Source organism: Pipistrellus hanaki (assembly GCF_964339955.1).
Source record: "Pipistrellus hanaki genome assembly, chromosome: 17".
Lineage (NCBI taxonomy): Eukaryota > Metazoa > Chordata > Mammalia > Chiroptera > Vespertilionidae > Pipistrellus > Pipistrellus hanaki.
The window spans coordinates 41,602,425-41,617,401 of record NC_140519.1 but is presented as its reverse complement, the minus strand read 5'-3'; the positions used below and the strand labels follow the sequence as shown (position 1 = coordinate 41,617,401).

The following is a 14,977-nucleotide window of genomic DNA, read 5'->3' as shown; positions in this document are numbered from 1 at the left end:
CTGTGATATAGTACAGAAAACTGTAAATTATTCATTCCCTCCAACTTTCCCACATTATTAAGGTTTTGAGGGAATAACTAGCTTGGCTAGTGAGTCAGTGGGGTCAAAGAAATTAAGCCAGCAACCATTCAGTGCACAGGATGACCCCCAACCAATTGAGCCACACAGGCCAGGACACATTGAGCATCTATTGGTCATCTGTACCTAGTATGTCCTCTTTGTAGAAGTGCCTATTCAGGTCCTTTGCCCATTTTTACAAAACATCCTCATCTGAGAATACGTTTTTATTGATTTTTTAGAGAGAGAGGAAGGGAGAGAGAGAGAGAGACAGAGATAGAGAGAGAAACATTAATTGGCTGCCTCCTCCATGTACCCAACTGGGGATCTAACCGGAAACCTGGATATGTGCCCTGGCAGGGAACCAAACCCAAGACCTTTTTGGTGTACTGGATGACACTCCAACCAACTAAGCCTCACTGGCCAGGGCTCCCATGTTTTAAATGAACTGTATGTGATTTTGGTGTTTAAGTTGTGGGGCTTATAAATTGGGGTATTTACCCCTCATTTGAATTATCATTAGCTAATATCTTCACCCATTCAGTAAGTTTTCTTTGCATTTTGTTTGATGGTTTTCTATGATGTGCAAACCCTTTTTAGCATGGTATAGTCCCATTTGTTTATATTCTTTTGTTTTCCTTGTCCAAGGAAATATATCAGAAAAATATTGCTACAGGAAATTTCTGAGATTTTACCGCCTATGTTTTCTAGGAGTATTATGGTTTCAGTCTTACATTTATGTTTTTAATCCAGTTTGAGTTTATTCTTGTATATGGTGTAACAAGGTGCTCTAGTTTTGCGGGGGCATGTATCTGTTCCATTTTCCCAACACCATTTATTGAGACTGTCTTTACTTCATTCTATATTCTTGTTTCCCTTGTTAAATATGAGTAGACCATATAGGCCTGGGTTTATTTCTGGGTTCTCTATTCTGTTTCATTGATTTATGTGTCTGTTTTTATGTCAGTACCATGCTGTTTTGATTACTATGGCCTTGAATGAATTATAGTTTGATATCAGGTGCATGGTATCTCTGATTTTGGTCTTTCTTGATTTTGCTGTGGGTATCTGGGATCTTTTGTGATTCAATGTACTGTTGGATTGTTTATTTTAGTTCTCTGAATAAAGTTATTGGTATTTTAATAGGAATTTCATCGAATCTATAGATTGTTTTGGGTGTATGGATATTTTAATGGTTTGAATCCTTTCTATTCATGAGCACAGTATATGTTTCCATTAATCTGAATCTTCTTCAATTTATTTCTTCAATATATTATAATTTTCTGAATACAGGTCTTTTACCTCCTTGCTTAAATTTATTCCTAGGTGTGTTTTTTTAATGCAAGTGTAAATGGGATTCTTCTCTTAGTTTCTTTTTTTTTTTCTTTCTGATAGTTATTATTAGCATAAAAAATGCTATAGATTTTTGAATATTTATTTTGTATCCTGCTACTTTACTGATTCATTTATCAATTCTAGTATTTTTTAAAAAAATTTATTTTAGAGAGGAAGGAAGAGGGAAAGAGAAATAGAAACATCAATGATGAGAGAGTATCATTGATCAGCTGTTTCCTGCGTACTCCACACTGGGGATGGAGCTCTCAATCCGAGCATATGTCTTGATTGGGAATCATACTGATACCTCCTGATCATAGATTGATGCTCAGCCACTGAGTCATGCCTGCCAGGCGATTCTAGTAGTTTTAATTCTAGTAGTTTTTTGTGTGAAATCTTTAGGGTTCTCGATATAGAGTTTCATGGAATCTTCAAATAATGGCAGTTAGAAATGTTTATAATTTTCCCCCATTGAGTATGATATTAGCTTTATTGTGTTGAGGTATGGTCCTTCAATTTCAACTCAGTTGAAAATTTTTATCATAAATTGGTGTTGGATTTTTTTCAAATGCTTTCCATGCATCTATTGATATTATCATCTGATCTTTATCCTTCATTTTACTTATTTGGTGTGTCATGTTGATTGATCCCAGGAATAAATCCCACTTGATTATGCTTATAATCTTGTTATTGTATTGCTGGGTTCCGTTAGCTAACATTTTGTTGAGGATTTTTGCAACTATGTTCATCAGGAATATTGACCTATAATTTTCTTCTTTTTTGTAGTTTCTTTACCTGGTTTTGGAATTTGGATAATGTTGGCCTCATAAAATGTCCTTGGAGGGGTCTTCAGACCTTTTGCATATTTTGGAATAGCTTGAGAAAGATTGGTATTAGTTTTTCTTTGGTAAAATTTACCCATGAAGCCCTCTGGTTCAGGATTCTCGTTTATTGAGAGTTTTTTGTGTGTTTTTTTCTTCAAAGAACAGTTTATTGAGTTTTAGAGAGAGGAAAGGAGAAGAGAGAAACATCAATGTAAGAGTGCAGATCATTCTCTGCTTCCTGCATGCCCCCTAGTGGGGATCAAGCCCACAACCCGGGCATGTGCCCTTACCAGGAATTGAATCAGCCACCTTTCTGTGTATGGGATGATCCCAGGATTACGTGTACATTAATTTAGGCATGCATTGGTTTAATATCTGTGAGTCCTGCTCCACCAAAGTGGTATTTTTTTAAGGATTTAAATGCCACATGATGGTGCTGCTTTGCTCATGTTGATAGGACTTTTAGCAAAGTGAACCTTGTCCTGAGCGCTCACAGGCAGTGCAGACTTACCTTGTGAAGAGCCAAGCTTTTCCCTGGCTCTCTGCTTCCTTTCCTCAGCAGGGGGAGAGCCTATATACCCACTGCCTGGCTTCCCTGTGGGGCTTGATTTTTACTCTCCAGGGAGGTGAGGCCGATGAAATGCCATCTTCTCTTGCTAAGAAAAGGAGCCGTGAAATAGATCTTTCCTGCTTACACGCCTCACATTGCTTAGCACCAGCTGCATCCATAACCCCATGGTGTATTTTAAATACTGCTCCATTGGAATAATTTTTAAAAAGGGAATCTGGTTCTCCTAAATGCCCTGAATAGGCTTTGTGATGTTACATCAATTTTTTTTATCTTGAATTGGATTTATTTCCGTAAGAACACATGTTTATGGATATATGCCTAAATATGGCCCATTACTGCTCTAGATTTTTCTGCTGTTAAGTTCTAGGAGTATCTTAATTCAAAGTGGGGAAAAGGAAATAGCTAACATACAGTAAACAGCTTTTAAGTATGAGGTACCTTATTAATATCACTTCCTCGCAAGAGCCTTGAGAGGCAGGGAGCTTTAGACACATTTTGCATTTGCATAACCTGATCAAGACTGTATCCTAGGGCATTTTGAAAAGGTTTTTTGTTTTTTTAACTAAACTTGAAATAAAGGAAAAATATTCACAGATGGGGTGTGTTTTTTTTGTGTTTTTTTTTTTTTTAAAGATCATTTTAGGAAAAGTTATAAAAGAAGCCCAAGTCCAACTGAGACCAGATCAGGAGAATGAAAGGACAAATCTCCCGAAACAAATTTGGCTCAGTGGTAGAGCATCGGTCTGCGGATTGAAAGTTCCCAGGTTCGATTCCGGTCAAGGGCATGTACATAGGTTGCGGGCACATCCCCGGTAGGGGGTGTACAAGAGGCAGCTAGTCGATGTTTCTAGCTCTCTATCCCTCTCTCCTCCTCTCTGTAAAAAATCAATAAAATATATATTTTTAAAAAAATAAAGAAAGGACAAATCTGCCAACAAATATACTAACACTAGCATTAATGATGTCGGCCAGTTTGAAGAGATCACTATAGTCTTGGGCCCTTTGCTTTGGAAAGTGGATTTTAATGTTTTTCTGTGAGGCCAACTTGATTCCTATCCATCCCTCATGTCCCTACCTTCTTCTCTTTATTCAGTACCTTCCATTGGCAAATTACAGTTAATAAATTAGATTTTCTTGTACCTTCCAACTTAAAAGGTAAAGGCACAGGCAGTACCTTCCTGGAAACTAAGATATCTCTCCTTCCAGAGATTTGCCCCATGGCACCTTCCATCCAGGATCATCACTGCTTTTGCCCGTATTGGCAACTCCCCTAGACCTAGGGAGGAAAGAGCAGATCTGCAGATACGCTAACCTCAAAATCAAGACTTGGTTAACGAAATCACTCAGCCACTTGCCCTTGCCTGTTCCTGAAGCCTGTTCCAGCTGGGATGGAGAAGAGCACTGGTCCTCTCCAAAGCAGGTCAGATTTTCCACTGCTATTTCTTTCTTACTGAAAAACACAACAAAACAAAACACCACACCCAGCAAACAGACACAAATGATGCCAGCTTAGAGTGAGGGCAGTTTGTACTATTTTCATATTTCATGTGTTCAACCATGTGTTCAAATACAAGTATTTGTCTTTTCAAATGTGATTGGAAGCGGTGCTTTTCCTTCTTTTTCCACCTTCTGGCATTACATTTGTAGGTGAGGATAAAAGTACTATATACTGACCCTCATCCTCCTGCTCTGCACATTTCCCAGCTTCTTGCCCTCTCCTTGCTTCTGCTCACCTCTCCCTCTCTCCTTCTCTCCCTCTCTCTGCTTCCCTCTCTTCGTCAATTCAGGGCTTGGAGAAATCTTTCACTCTTCTTTTGACAGATGTCAGCTAGGTAATACAAGTCCATTTAAGCTGACCTGTCTAGGGGAAACTAAATTTGTTCAGGCAAACAGCAATTGGGGTGACAAAGTGCCAGGACACACCAGATGGCACCACTGGAGACACCCTTATCAAGCACCCAGATCACAATGCAGGTGGCCTATCTGTCTCTTCCCTGTTCTTACTTGTTCATGGTTAACCCAAATGGAACCTTGGAATACAGTACGGTTCTTCTTAGAAGTTGTCAAGAAAAAAAGAGGTGATAGTGACTCAGCATAAGATGCCTACATCCTTCCATTGGCAAATCACAGTTAATAAATTAGATTTCTTAATAACTTCCAACTTGAAAGGTAAAGGCCCAGCAGTATCCTCCTGTAAACTATTGATGATATCTCTCCCTCCATAGCTGGGGGAGACCTTTATTTTTCCAGCCTGTAAGCTTTGGCTCTGAATGTACATGTTTTGGAAGGTTTGATATTGTCGGTAATTCAGTGATGAAACTTACTAGTACTTATGCTTAGTACCACTGATGCTTCCCACACCCATATTTTAAGAAGCCTTATGATTCTTACTTATACTTATTACCATTGATGCTTTCCAGACCTGTTAGGGCACATATTTGTTTAATATATAAATCAATTACCTAAATTTTTAAAAATATTGACATTTTGGACAGTCCCCAATACTGGCTAACGTTTGGCAATTCTTGGCCTGGTATGACTAACATGTCCTTAAACAGTTTCCCCCTTTTGCCACACAGTCTGATTGATTTTGCTGGCTCTCACTTGCTGGAAAGAGAATCTATGGCACAAATGTCACGGGAAAGTTTTTAGAAGAAGGTAAGATTTTCCTTGAACCAAGTAGAACATTCTGAAATTCAAGGCCAGGGCACTGTGGCAGGCTCTAATCTATGAATCATTATATTCTTAACACACCCTGAGAACAGGAAAAGAGGGATCACCCTTTATAGACACAGGCGGGATTTCGCCTCTGAACACTGGTAATTCATGTGACATTTGCTGTTTGCTTATGCTCACAGTGAAATTCTTTCCCTTGGCCTTGCACTGGCTGTTACCGGTCACTTAACAGACCTTCTGAAAGAGTAATACAAATTATGTTTTAAGTACACAGACAGAGCAGATGGTTTTAATGCAGGGCATTGATTTTTGTGTATGTGGTTTTTTTGTATTTTGAGTTTTTTTGGGTCAATATTTGATCTACGAGAGAACCTTTATTTTTCTAGCCTGTAAGCTTTGGCTCTGAATGTACATGTTTTGGAAGGTTTGATATTGTCGGTAATTCAGTGATGAAACTTACTCATTGTAAAAGCTGATTGTGAATGACGAAATAAAGTACCAAATGGAGCAGACAACACACACTTTTCTTTGTTATTTAGTTTTGTGCTAAATAATACATGTGCTTGGTCTGAAGAATCCCATAGTTGGGCAAAACCAATTGATGGCATTGGACACAGAAAGCTGGGCAAAGAGCCTTTTGAGCAGAACTAGTGCAAAAACTCCGCAGGGAGAGCCACTGGCCTGTTTTAGACTCTGAGCAGAAGGCGGTGTGCCAAGAACAGGGGTGGAAGGGAGAGAGAGGTAGAAGTGGCTGGCCAGGGAGGTCAGCAGGGCCCCATCTTCATGGAAAGTCATGTCAGTCCTGGTTTGGAGCTTGCATTGTACCCTAATGAAAATGGATTTTAAGCAGAAGAGTCATATATTCTGATGTATGCTCTAGGACAGTGGTCGCCAATCTCTCAGATCTCACGGACCACTGGTTGGTGACCGCTGCCCTAGGAAATCTCTGGCTGTGGGAGGAGGCATCGCTTGTGGGGAGGAGAAATGTTACTACGAAGAACAGACATGTAGAAAGCTGTTGCAGGGGTCCAGGTGAGAAATAGTGGTGGCAGGATTATGGCAGTAGCAGTGGATTATGGTATGGAGTGGTCAGTTTGGGCTGTTTTGTAGACAAAGATGTCAGGACTTGCTGGTGACTTGGATGTGATGATGGGGTGGAGAGTGTTCAAGGGTGCTAGGTTTTGTTTTCTTGATGAAACATTCTTCGTTGATATTCTCTTGGCTTATTTATTTGTAAACTTCTTTGCGATCTGTCTTCTCTCATCATGCTATAGGTGCAGTGAAAGAAGGACCCTTGTTTACCTTATCAGATCCTGAGGAACTGCCTTAGCCTCAGTATCTAAAGCAGCACCTGGTACCTTGGCTACATGCATATGTAAATGTTTATTGAGTACTTTATATGGACCAGGCCTATCCTAGGCTGAGATACAGAGGAGAACAAGACAAAAGCAACCTCTACAGGCGTATAGCCTGCATTCTGGTGGAGGACATAAAAAATAAACATGTATTGCTTCATATTTGATCATTGCTGTGTTGAAAAAGAAGTAAAAAGGTGGTTAAGGAAAGATCTATTTTCTGGTGGTTTTACATGCATTCACTGGATCAAAACTTCCATGAAAGCAAGGGCTAGGCCTTATATTTTTTGTACAGTGCTAAGTAGAAAGTATGTACCAAGAAATTAAAATAGGGTGTTCTTGCCCAGAAGCCAGGCTTGGTGTCTGGTGAGCCTTAGGTAACTGTTTGATATCTCTCTAATGTGACTGGCTAGGGAAGTTGGTCAAGGCCCTCCTTTTTCGTGTAGGTTGAAATTGCCTAGCCGAGCATGTCAAACTCAAAGGCTAACTATTTCAAATAAAGGAGGCATGCGGCCCGAGGGCCGAGAGTTTGACATGCTTGGCTTAGACCCATCCACCCCGCCTGGGCAGGCCTGTAATTGAACTGCTCCCCTGGCTTTGTTTATAAGCATGGGCAGCCCACCTATGGATTTGCCCAGTCACGAACAGCCTTGACTAAAATTTGGCAGCCAGTTGTGCACGATTACTAGGGAAGAAGCAGATTTGTAAGAGGAATATAATATTGAATGTCAACTGGAATTGGAAAATAAATAAGTAACCGCAGGCCAAAAATGTGGAGTGCCAGAAAGCAGTGCCAGAGGGATCTGAGGAGCATCTGCATGTTCATTAAAAAACAAAACAAGGAAAACACCCCCACCCTCTCTGCTTGAGGACCATATTGAGACCTCTTCTGAGGTCATTTCTTCCAGGCATCTGCTTTGAACAGAAGATGTGAGAAGAGCTTTGTTTGCCTGGAAGCAGTCTTTTCCTCGCAGAAGGATGCACAGTCAGGGGAGATTTTTCACTGGGCTGTTGGTCAGCTCTCAAAATGAAAAATGAAAACTCTTCCCAGCGGAGTAAGTGTGGAAGGCCTCGGTAGCACAGCGTTTTTCAGCCGTTCTTTTATAAGTTCTGTGCACATTGTAGCCAGATCAGACTTTTTGGTGGTCAGATGGCCAATGAATATTTATTATATGCTTTCTGAATACTGGTCCCCCACTGGTATTTGCCTCCTGTTGCTTTTCTTGTCCCTGGATTCCCCATAACTGGAGATTGCTGACCCAGTTTGGATCTCCAGGAGAAAGGGAAGCAAGGCTGATCAGAAAGGCAGACAGGGAAGAGGTGAGTCATGACCATCTTTATGCTGCAAAAAAATTGAGTTTAGCATAATACTAGGCAGACATTAGATACTGAATTCATAATTCAAACTGATTATATATATATATATTGATCTCAGAGAGAGGAAGGGAGAAGGGGAGATAGAAACATCAATGATGAAAAAGAGTCATTGATTGGCAGCCACCTGCATGCCTCCTTCTGGGGATCGAGCCCACAACCTGGGCATGTGGCCCGATCAGGAATCAAACTGTGACCTCCTGGTTCATGGGTTGACGTTCAGCCATTGAGCCATACCAGCCGGGTAGAAGAACTGATTGCTTTAGTGAATTGTGTCCTGCAATGCGAATGTCTGTTTTCTTGCCAATAAGCATGGCATTCAGAAATGATGATAAAGCAGGGAAGAGCACGAAGCATGTGTGGACGTGGCTGGAGGTGAGGCAGGATGCTGATGTCTGTCCTCTGGGGCCTCGGTGTTGAGTGCAGAGAAGATGCGGACATGAAGACTGTACCTCACGGAAGATTGGCCCAAGGTTAATAAGAGAAATAGGAAGTCTTAGGAGAACACAGTCATAACAGTCTTGGGGGAATCTAAGCCTTTCTCAGGGTTCTTCACTTCCCCCCAGCTTTTAATTACGATTGTTCCTCTTAGACTATTAGTTTTCTCCAACTTGTGCCAGGCCTCATCAAGACGGGCAGGCTTGTTTGCCTTTGTCATATAATCTTCTACCTACTTTGAGTTTAATCTTTATTTCCAATTCCTGGCTTACCTTCCAAATTCTTTGCCTAGCACGTCTCAAATAAAGCGAATGTTATTTCTTTTTCTACCTAAATGAAAATCATTAATGCAAAATTGTGTTAATAAAATGGATGTGACTGAAATCTCCACGGCAGGGTAATAAGATGAGACCTACTAGTACCTCTCACTCTACTCCTTCAGGCTTTTTTCCTCCTAGCCCAGTGGTCTGCAAACTCATTAGTCAACAGAGCCATATATCAATAGTACAATGACTGAAATTTCTTCTGAGAGCCAAAAATCAACTTCTGCACATGGCCCACGAAGTTTCAGTCACATTGTATGTGCACATGGGAGGCCTGTTGACTGTTTCAGAGACACTGAGCACACTGAAGGCTTGCCTGCTATGTTACCTTTGCCCCCTCGGCCCTGGGTCCATCCTGCAAGTACTTTCAGTAGTTTTACAATGTGTTAGGCTATCATGTAGCACAAGCATGTCAAACTCAAAGGCTAACACGGGCCAAATAAACACGGTTTAAGTGTATGTGGGCCGAAAAAAAATACAAACAAAACACACACACACAAAAAAAAAACACTTCACTTTTCATAGAAACGTAGGTTTATTTTGATAGAGACATGCTGAATACAAAGGGCTGAAATAAACGAGTCATCGTTAACATAAAATAATAGAACATTTTAGTAAAAATTAATATTTTTCTTGAACATTAGCTTACCAGACACTAAATAACTGCACAAATTAATAAGCGTAATGCAAATCTATTTTTCTTGTTCTCCAAAAGCGAAGTATTTCCTGTTGCACACACCAAACAAGTCAGTACAAGACTAATGACATGGCAATCAGCTGCTTAAAGTTTTCACTGACAGGATATTGTAAAAATTAAGTTGTGAAGTTTTTATTAAACCATTTCTTACATACCGTTATATTGGCTGGCCCGAAAAAATATTTGTTGTGGGCCTCATGCAGTCCACAGGCCGCGAGTTTGACATGCTTGATGTCGTGGATTATCAGACTTCAGCACATCCTCTAAAACCCCAGGGGAGTGATGAGAGTAAGCACTGAGTAGACATTCAGTAGAAGAAAAAAAAATCACCAATAATAGCATATTTTCAGTAAAGGCAATTTTCTAGTTGAAAGCTTAGCTCTTATTGCTCTGAGAGAACACTGGCCACTGCCTCAAAGCTGGGGGCCTCTGTTATTCCTATCAGTGACTGTCCTACACGCTTGGCATAAAAGCAGTCCTGTGGGTGGTTCCTCCGTGTATTGAATCTCCTTTTAGACTCCCTTGAACTCCTTGGCTTAATAGCAGTCACCTTCCTTGGCAGGCACGGGGAGAGGGCAGTAGCCTTTTCTAAGTATTTATTGGTTTTGAGCAGCGGGAAAGGTCAGAACTGGTGTGCATGGGAATGTGCAAATGTGTGCAGCCTATAGGAGCTCTTCCCGTTCACAGGGCAGAGCTGCTGGGAGGAAGGTTTTGGGTCTCTTTCCACTGCAGGGTAGAATGAATCTCTTTGCTGAATACATAGGAGGCAGGATGTCTCAGACCTCTGGATGGACACTTAACCTAAAATTCGAAGGGAAGATTTCTCATTCCTTTTTCCTTTGTACCAGCTTAGCTTTAGGCAGCATTCTTATACTTTCTAGACAAAAGGCTGTAGTGCTTACTTTCAAAACTAGTAAATGGGCTTTCAGTGTCAGTTTCCTGGTAATAAATGCTGATTTATTTTGAATTTTAAAAATGTGAATTTTGATTTAGTTTAATTTTTTGAAATGTAGTGGAGGAGGGGTCAGGAATAAAGAGGTGTCTCCTTGAGGGGTCATTTATTCACTCTTTCATCAGGCAGGTGTTGAATCACTACTAACCACTAGACATCAGGCTTTGCATTGGTCATGGAAAAATGAATAAGACTGGGATGCTTTTGTTGGTGTTGCGGTGTCATAACAATTGTCTACATGTAATTGGCTACATTCTAAGCCAGCAGGAGCATTTTTAGACCGTAGAAAATAGGAACCAAACAAAAATACTGCAGTTAAAAGCAAAATTGTACGGCCAGTTATCTAAGAAAGTGTCTGCTTTTTACCAGTAATTGTAGAAGCTATGACTAAGACTAAGCAGAAAATTGGGAAGAACAATGAAAGGGTCAAAAAGTTAATGGACTGGGACAGAGTTGAGGAGACAAAATTGGAACAGAAGGAGGAAAAGCAACGAGGATTGAGGAAGCTTGTTTAGGTCACTAAAACTTACAAGATTTTCTACTTCCCCAATCAGTACTTTGTGACACTGATGCCATAGGAACATGACGAGGATATCACAATACATTCTTCGTATTCTCACTTCCCTTTGCGAATTCTGGCATCAGAGCTGTTGCAGAGGACATACATCATAAATAGGTGTGCCTATCCTTAGGCAAACTTGGTATGTTGATTAAATTCAGGTTTATGCACTTAACAGAAATTAGGTAATTACCCAGAATGCCTGGCGCTCAGCACTATCCATACTGGGGCTTCACATGACAAAAACACCAGTCCAGCACTCTGGGAAGGAGGAGCCTTCAGGTAGGGCGGGCGGGGATAGAGATAACCATCATATAAGATAAGGCAGTGTTTCCCAAAGTGTGGTACGAGTACCCCCACGGGTACGGGAAGAGTTTGGTGGGGGTACGCGTTGCACCGGAGTTTGGTGGGGATATGCACTGCACCGTGCTTAGCTGCGCCTAATTTTACGTAATCATGAGTACGAGGGGTACTCAGCATTACGAAAATTATAGAAGGGGTACACATATGTCAAAAGTTTGGGAAACACTGAGATAAGATACGACTAAAACTTTAAAGGAAATATAAACAAAACTATTGTGAGCATTTGGTGGAAAAACACTTGGCATTTTTACGGAATTGAGTAGAGGGAGGGAGGGCAAATAAATCAGAAGTTTTCATGAAGGAGAGAGTATTTTAATCGATCATGGAAGATGGTTTGAATATCAATAAGCAGTTGATCTCAACAGGAATGGAGAATATGGACATTTGAGTGAGGTAAAAGCAGGGACAAAACCATTAAAAAGGAAAGCAGGTCTGCTAACTAGCCCTGTGTTGAAGGGTGAGGGTGGGCATGGAGGAGGCAGAGAAACAATGTATTTTAGGTCACACAGATATGCTTTCAAATCCTTTTTATTTATAAATATGGGACTATGCTCTTGTTGCTTAACCTTTCTAAATCTCAGATTTCTCATCTTTAATGGAACAATACTAATGAGTTTGCGCATTCGCGTGTGTGTGTGTGTGTGTGTGTGTGTGTGTGTGTGTGAGTGTGTATGTAAAGATTGGTATTAATCTATGTAAACTCTCTGATTCTCAATAAATGGTTATTATTATAAGTAGTTAGGCCAGTGGTCGGCAAACTCATTAGTCAACAGAGCCAAATATCAACAGTACAACGATTGAAATTTCTTTTGAGAGCCAATTTTTTAAACTTAAATTTCTTCTAAGGCCACTTCTTCAAAATAGACTTGTCCAGGCTGTGGTATTTTGTGGAAGAGCCACACTCAAGGGGCCAAAGAGCCGCATGTGGCTCACGAGCCACAGTTTGCCGACCACTGAGTTAGGCTGTCTCATTTTTAGGCAATAGAATTATTTAAGACCAGAGAAGTAGTCTATGATCCAATTTTGGTTGATCTAAAGAAGCTAGTTTAGGAATATGTACTTTGATTGAGATATAGGCATTTTTTTTCTATGGCCTTTTCTGTCTTACTACTTAGACCTGCTGCTTAGATAATCTTGGTCAACTTCTGGATGCCCATGGGGATCCTAGGAATAGTGGAGGGTGGAACTAGATAGAGCCTGAGTCCCCAAAGACCTCATGGAGCAGAACTGTCCTATCAGACCTAGGCTAAGTTTTATGAGACTTCTCCATGAGGGATTCTGGAATTTTGTTACATGCAATAGAATTTAAGCCTAGCCAGTTCAGATGGAGGGGAAAAATAGTTTAGTTCCTAGAATTTCAAGCCCATAACAGTTACAGGAATATAAAGGAAACATGTTTGGAGTGGGGGAAAGATGATGTTTTGGGTAGAGATATCAGATAATTGGAATCAATGTTAGATGCCTGGCAGAGAAGTCAGTTGGAGAAATAGACTGGAAGTGGGAAGCAGGCCTTTGATAATTAGCTTTGATAATTGAATGTATCGGAAGGATTGATATTTCCATGGAAGAAGAGTGTAGAAAGAGTGTAAACTGAGTGCAAAATAATGAAGGCGGACCCTGGCAAGGTCTCTGTTCATAGAGGGGAGGAGGCAACAGAGATACCAAAGTTGGGTAGGAGGAGATACGTGCTGATGGTGGGGGGTAAAGGGGTAAAGGGTTGAGACTGAATTGAAGAAGCTTATTTCTTTTATACATGAAAGCATAAGTGAAAAAGAAAAGGAATTCCTAGGTTTCTCATAGTCAAGAATATACTATTTATATGTTTTTGTTAACGAATAAAATGCTAATTTGTTGACTATTTCAAGGAGGATTTTGATGCCAGCTCATAGATTTGTTTTCTGTTTTTAATGCTTAGCTACAGCCCTGTTAGGCTCTTCTCAGGTGAGTAGCAGCATACCAATGTCTTCTGTTACTGAATTGCCACGGAATTCCATGGGAGATGGAAGGTCTTGGTGGGAAAGTCATTTAATGGCTTTAAAGTTGTAAACAGAGAATTATGCTGCCTAAGCAACAAACTGTGAAGCCTGAGAACTCGTGAACAGTTTTGATTTTGACATCAAGTAAAATTAATAACAAATTGTATTTTACACATTGTAATAGTACCCATAATAATTATTGGTTTTAATGATTGCAGGTCATATAGTAAATGGCTAGAATTTATAATAGCAAGTATTACTTTTGCCTGGACACACAACAGACCTTTATGGGGATGGCTGTAAGATGGCAAAAACAGAGAAATGTAAGGGAAAAGATGGTTTGTGGCAAGAGGAAAGGTGGGAGTAGGTGGACACTGTTCCTTTTTCGCCTCCTAACCAGATCTTTCTGGTGCTGGAGGCCAAGAGCCCCTGATCCCCCAGTCAAGCCTACCCAATGACCTCATTGTCTCTCTGCACTAGTCCCCACTCTCCAGACCCAGAAATCTGCTGCCATAGTCTCTTAGTCAAAGAGGATGGAAGATATTGTTAGCTGGGGTTCCCTGATTTCCTGAAGGGTCTTTAGGACTTTATACATGGCTGCCCCAATGCTTTTCTTTCTCCCCAGCAGGAGAGAAGGAGGCCGTAAGACCACAGAACTTCAGAAATTGTGATTATCTATACTCACCAGGAGTCCAAGGGAGCAGGTCTGTGTTCATAAGGGCTACAGGAGTCTTGCACAGGATGTTGGCTTGAGCAGTAGAATACAAGACAGTTATGTGTTTCATGTTTTCAAAGATGAAACAATGCAGAATGCAGGACCATGAAAACCCCAAAGATCCACAGACCATGATAACAAAATATCATATTTGCTGCCATATTTTCCAAACCCAGAAGAGTGCCTCAATGAATAATTGTTAAATGAATTCTTGGTAAATGTTCTTAATTAAGGAATATTTAAAACTGCATCCTAAATCTGCTTGTCTCTATATTTTCAAACATGAGGGTATAGCACCAATAGCTAATTGGAGGAATAGGATGGGGCATAATGTGGGGAGAGTAGTGAGAGATAGTATTGTATGTCCCCCATAACACATTCATTATCGATTTTGACAAAGTCTTAGTTCAAACTTCAGTTCCTTTAATCACTAATTATGTAATATTGGGCAAATTACTTAAATTCAAGCCAGGGTGTCTTCATTTTTTTTTTTTGTCTGGGTAATAATGCATACCTCATATAATTTTTATTAAAAAAATAAAATGTATGAGAACTTGCTTGGTAAAAAATAATAATCATGGAAATAATCTTCATTCATTCATCCACCCATCTATCAAACATTTATTAGAAGCCTACTGTGTATTAAAGTGCATACTTAGTGCTAGACATATAGAGGTAAATATATAAACAATGCCTGTCTTAAGAAGTGGAGTGGAGAGCCTAAGGATGGCATTCAGGTTAATCTGGAAATAAATGCTCAAA

The 14,977-nt window shown here is 40.3% G+C and overlaps 1 protein-coding gene and 1 long non-coding RNA gene across 4 annotated transcripts in view; one reads left to right on the top strand and one right to left on the bottom strand.

The window, feature by feature from the left end:
* Positions 1-14,977, bottom strand: part of LOC311611990 — a 567,051-nt gene that overhangs the window by 188,220 nt on the left and 363,854 nt on the right. The window lies entirely within an intron of this gene.
* The window catches only part of CPQ (carboxypeptidase Q), a 311,444-nt gene that overhangs the window by 105,528 nt on the left and 190,939 nt on the right, over positions 1-14,977 (top strand). The window lies entirely within an intron of this gene.